Here is a 6168-nt window from a genome sequence, read left to right on the forward strand (position 1 = left end):
TCCTTTTTTTATCCAGAAGCTGCTAAAGCCTTTTAGGAACTCTTTAGGAAGATAGGCAAGCTGAAGCTACTGCAGAGAGATGCTTGTCCCCGGGGGCATTTGTCTTGGGTATTAATTAGAGGTTCAAATTTTTCTGCTAGACTACCATACTTTTATGATAGTTATGTTTATTTTATATTATCTTGTGTCTGGTACTAGGGACTGAACCTAGTACAACTGAGCTACATCCCCAGCTCCTCCTTTTTTTGTGTGTGGTGCTGGGGATTGAACCCAGGGCCTTGTGCAGATAAGGCAAGCACTCTACCAACTGAGCTATCTCCCCAGCTCTGACTACCATACTTTTGATTTGGTTCCTGAGCACCCCAAATCCACAATCTCCCTTAGTCTTTATCCCACCCTCAGAGCTGTTGGGATGACTTTTCTATCCTTGACTATGTACACTAAGTACAAATGATAGAAGAATTCATCCCTTCTTCTGTGGACTTCCTTTACCTAAGTAAGTAAATTATTAGCAGCAATGAGCAATTGGGTGAAGCAACCCTAGAAAGATTGTTTCTTCTTTTCTTCTCTCTTTCTCTCTCTCTCTTTCTTTTTTTTCAGTTCTAGGAATCAAACCCAAGGCCTCGTGCATACTAGGCAAGCACTGAGCTACATCCCCAGCAAGATTATTTTTTAACTGCCCTAAATTCTATTACATGGACACAAAGGTTTTTGTTTGGTACTGAGGATCAAATCCAGGGTTTCAGGCATGCTAGGAAAAATATTTGTTTCTGCTCTCTTACTTTCCCTCTCTCCATCCTGGACATCAGCTTTCTCAGAAAAACAAACAAATAAACAAATTTTCTTCATTACAAAATTCTGGATATATCTGAAAGAAAAGGCCCAGGCCAGTATTATTTCAACAGTCTCTGAATGATGGCTTTGGTGGAGCGTCTCCAAATAGCTAATGGCTTCAGGGGCTTTCTCTGTTAGGCATCTCTGCTTGGCTATCTGACAACTGGAGTATTGACTACATATGGTATATTTTATTTTATTAGAGTATATATTTTTACTATTTATTTTATTAGAGTATACATTTCCTACTGGCTGGAAATCTGACATTGATTTTGATCACACTGTCACACAAGGGCGTTTCTAAATTCAATGTCTTTCGGTAGACATGATATCTGTTTGGAAATGAGTTAAACACATTTAATCATACAACCAAATCTAGCATGGGTTGGAATTTTCCTATTTATTGGAATTACCCTACAACATTTTAAAACCTCAAATGACTTCCAGTTCCTTGAAGTCACTCTAGGTCACTCCTTGCCTGCTCGTCTTCCCCATCTGCCCTTAATGACCCTGAAACACTTGCAAGCTCACTACCCCCCACCTCCACCCATGATGATGCCCAGCACATCCTGCCAGGTAGCCGTCCCTACTTCAGGAGTTGGAAGCGACTGTAGACTGCCTAGTGTCCAATGCCCAGACATCTGGATGAACAGGTCCCTAAGTTGGCCGTTTTAGCTCTCTCTTGCCCTTCTAGAGGACTTGAATAACTTGGCCTTTTGCCTCTCTCTCTGTGCCTCCATTTTTCAGTCATCTCACTCTTGAGAATGAGGATAAAACAGCAGTCAACTAGCCACCTTGCTCCATTTCCCACACACCAAGTACACATCACAACTCAATCATCACGTCTTGTTTTGCTGAGCTCAGAGAAAACCTCAAAAAGAGAGCCATGGTGGAGTATTACAATGCATGCCAAAATTGGGGGAAGAGGGGAAAAAAAAGAGAATCAGAGAGGCACAAAGTAGACTGGCATTTATTATTACTGGAGGGGACAGTCTGAAACCACAACCTGAAGCCACACCCAGTTGCTCAGGCAACCTAATCCTCTGGCACCTCGTGGCATGTTCTACTCTCAATCTGTAAGTGGTAGTGCAGGAAAGTTACCTTCCTTAATTTTCCATAGTCATCAGAACCTTCATGATGGTAGAAATGTAATCTGGCTCAGAGAGGTCTCCAGGCTCTTTTCAGAGGTGCCTGACTTTGAGGACTTACATGGTGCTAGATGTTGGAGGTAAGGCACAGCATGTGGCAAAGTGGGACTGGGCAGTAGAAACCATGTAGAGAGACCCTTTTAAGGATTTTAAGGAAATGTCCTTGTTCCTGCTGCATCCTCCCAGGCCCCTTCGAATCTAGTTACTCTTTGCCTCTTATTCTACTTTATCTTTCCTGACATTCTTTTATTTTTTTCAACATTATAGTTTATATATTCATTCCTTTTTTAATACATGACATTAGGTTGTAATTTGACATATTATACATATATGGAGTACAACTTCCCTTTATTCTGGTTGTATGTAATATGGAATTACATTGGTCATGTATTCATATATGAACATAGGAAAGTAATGTCCGATTCATTCCACTATCATTCCTACTCCCATTCCCCCTCCCTTCCCTTCATTCCCCTTTGTCTAATCCAAAATACTTCCATTTTCCCCTAACTACCCCCCACACTGTAGCATCTGTATATCAGAGAGAACATTTGACCTTTGGTTTTTTTGGGATTGGCTTATTTCATTTAACATAATAGTCCAGTTTCATCCATTTACTAGCTAATGTCATAATTTTGTTTCTTTTTATGGTTGAGTAATATTCCATTGTATATATATACATTTTCTTTTTCTATTCATCTGTTGACGAGTACCTAGGTTGGTTCCATAGCTTAGCTATTGTGAATTGAGCTGCTATAAACATTGATGTGACCACATCACTATAGTATGCTGATTTTAAGTCTTTTGGCTATATACCAAGGAGTGGGAGAGCTGGATTAAGTGGTGGTTCCATTCCAAGTTTTCTGAGGAATCTCCACACTGCTTTCCATAGTGGTTGCACCAGTCTGCAGTCCCACCAGCAATGCGTGCGTGTACCCTTTTCCCCACATCCTTGCCAACATTTATTGTTACTTGTATTCTTGATAATGGCCATTCCGACTGGAGTGAGATGGAATCTCAGTGTGGTTTTAATTTGCATTTCTCTAACTGCTAGAGATGTTGAACATTTTTTGTGGTTTTAATTTGCATTTCTCTAACTGCTAGAGATGTTGAACATTTTTTTCATATGTTTGTTGACCATTCATATTTCTTCTTCTGTGAAGTGTCTGTTTAGTTCCTTTGCCCATTTATTGATTGGGTTATTTGTTTTTTTGGTGTTAAGGTTTTTCTTGACATTCTTAGAAACACAGGTAACATTCTGTGGCTGACAGGACCTTCCGTGAGCTTGTCCAAAGCCTTTCTGCTTAGATTCACTGGACAGGTCTATTTTTCTCTGGAACCTTGCCACCTTCCCAAGCCAATCTCTGTCCTTGGGATGCCATAGCCTTCTGGAGGTTTCTCTATCTAGGACAGCAACCATGGGACCAGGGTCCAGGAAGCCTTGCTAGGAAACCTTCCCTCTGCTCCAGGCTGTCCCAACACCTCTTCTACTCCACCTAACACAAGGATTTTTTCTGGTCTGGGGCGCTGAGGGCAAAAGGCAGAAATTTGTGCTCTTGCTCTTGGGAAGGTTTCCCGGTTCCACCACCCATGCTTAGATCCTTCTGTAATTCCCATAACTGAAGCACTGGAAAAACTGAGGTCAAGACCCCAGTCTCTGCTTTTCCTCTTTTCTGCAGTCATCCTTCCCTGAGTGACTAGGAAAGTCCAGCTCACGGAATTGGAAAGGGCCATTATTTCAAATATTATCCACTCTCCAAGGAACTCTGGGTCTCTTGTACCTCACTCATGTCTGATCAAATCACAGATAAGGACCAAGTTTCCACTGAATCCAATCATCGTTCCTGGTCTGGTGTCCTGACACTGTGTCCTGCTTTGCAAAGCTCAACCAAAATTACTTCTGAGTTTAGGTGTGGTCTGGGGTTATCTTTATACCATGGTCCTTCACTAACTTGACAAGAGAAGTTGTGATTGTTTGGAGATTTGCTGCCTCTCACTGACATCTCTGAGCTAAACTCCAATGTGGTCCCAGTGGAAAAACTGTGTGTAGGACCCAAGGCCTGATACTTGTTACTCAGTGACTCATTCTGAATCATTCCCACACACTGAGCAAGTTGTTCAAAGCTCTGTGGCCTGATCTTGTTGCAAAACGTCAATGACATTTGCTTCCTCCCTTCCTGACAGTTATGTGGAGAGAATGAGTGAAATACCCATGCTACTGTCACTAGTAAACCAACAGTTTATTGGACTGAAAGCACTTTCCCATCTATTATCACATCTATCCAACCACTTGGTTTCAGGAAAAAAAAAAACCCTCGTGGATGGAACTGGAGAGCATCATGTTAAATGAAATACGCCAGACTCAGAAAGTCAAGGGTCGTATGTTTTCTCTCATATGTGGAAGCTAGAAAGAAAAAAGGAAAAAAAAAAAAAAAAAAAAAAAAAAAAAAAAAAAAAAAAAGCAGTTGCGAGGAGGGAATTGGGAATCTCATGAAAACAGAAGGGAGACCAGTAGAGTAGAAGGAAGGGATGGGGGAGGGATAGAAAGGAGGGGTACTGGGGAATGAAATTGATCAAATTATGTTATGTGCATGAGCAAATATGTCACCATGAATTCCACTATTATGTGTAATTATAATGTATCAATTAAAAAGGAAAGAAAAATAACCTTCATGTAATATACAAATAGAAGAGGGAGATATTGTTATTTAATCCACTAAAAAATGCTCAAGTTCCTTTATCTTCCAGAATTCCATTCCCTAATATTTCCATTTTGATTGATTTTTTTTTCTTCAGTTATTTGCTCCCCAAGCACATCTAGGTTCTATTAACAAAGAAAAAACTCAAATCCGGGAGCAAAATTGTGTTTAGCTCCATGTGTTTTAACAACTTGAAAGGGATCTGCTGCAAGGAAGGAGGAATCGACTTCAGTGATATTGTCTTAAGTCTAATTTGCTAGAATTAACAGGAGGTTTGCAGCAATGCCAAAGAAACCTCTAGTAGTAAGTTCCTTGAAAGACTTAGCCCACAGGCTGGGCATCCTCTTAACCTCCCTTCTGCCTCTGTCTTCACACATCTTGCTTTTTAACCAACCTGTTCCTTTATTATGTAGCAACACCAGGAGGTCTAAAAATTCCCCTCTAGCTAAGAGCATTTCAACCTTTTTGATCCAAAAGGCAATTATTAAGTTCAAGATGGAGTTTCTCAAAATGACATATTACTTAAATAAGAAAATATTGTAATGAAACCCTATTTGATAAAGAAGATGCTTTCAGAATGACATACTTTTAATCTCTCAGCATCATCTTCCACCCACACATTTTTTTTCCTTAATTTCATTTTCACAAGCTCTTCTGCTCTTGCAACAAATCTATATTGAGGTTTTCCTCCATGAAACACCAAATCTAGGACATGTTTGTGAGCAGAACAGAGTTTTGACCTCCAAATGTGCTGTATAAGTTTCAGCTTCCTCTATTCCCTTCCAGTCCTTTTTTACATTCTTTCCAAACTCATTATTGGTTGGACATCCTTAGTCTAAAACTCTGAAATCTGAAATGCTATGTTTCATATCAGGTGTGTATGATACATAAATGAATATCATGTTTCAACTTGGGTTATTACATATATGTAAGCACTACAAAATTGGGAAAGTCCAAAATTTGGAATACTGGTGCCAAGCATTTCAGATAAGGAATACTCAGACTGTACTTCATTGGCATTGACCCTGATTCCTGAGGCCACCGTGTTTTCATTTAGGAAGCTATCAGGACTCATATCCACAGTCAGAGATATGGGTCTTCTTGACTAACCCTCCATGCTTATAATTTCCTTCCTTTCTCCCTGTTTATCAAGGGATCTTGGTTGGATTTGATTTTTTTTTAAATTTTTTATCACTTCTTGTCCTATCAAAAGTCTTCTCTTAGTGGCAGCCCCTTTGCTGGCTGTCTCTTGCCAACCTTCAGCTATTTTTCTGGAGGTAACTTAGTAAGCAAAGCACTCCCTTTTCCCTGGGGGTTTCCCTGGGCCTAGGGCCACCTAGGAAGGAATGCAAATTATCATCACTGCTCAAGAAAAATTTCTCAATATGAGATTGGAATGAAACAAAGTAAGTCTGCACCTCATTTTTATTCCCACTGAAGAAATGTAAATGTTTTTGAGAGTGAAGAATATTTGCATTGTCCCAATC

This window comes from Sciurus carolinensis, chromosome 2, assembly GCF_902686445.1.
Source record: "Sciurus carolinensis chromosome 2, mSciCar1.2, whole genome shotgun sequence".
In the NCBI taxonomy this organism is placed as follows: domain Eukaryota; kingdom Metazoa; phylum Chordata; class Mammalia; order Rodentia; family Sciuridae; genus Sciurus; species Sciurus carolinensis.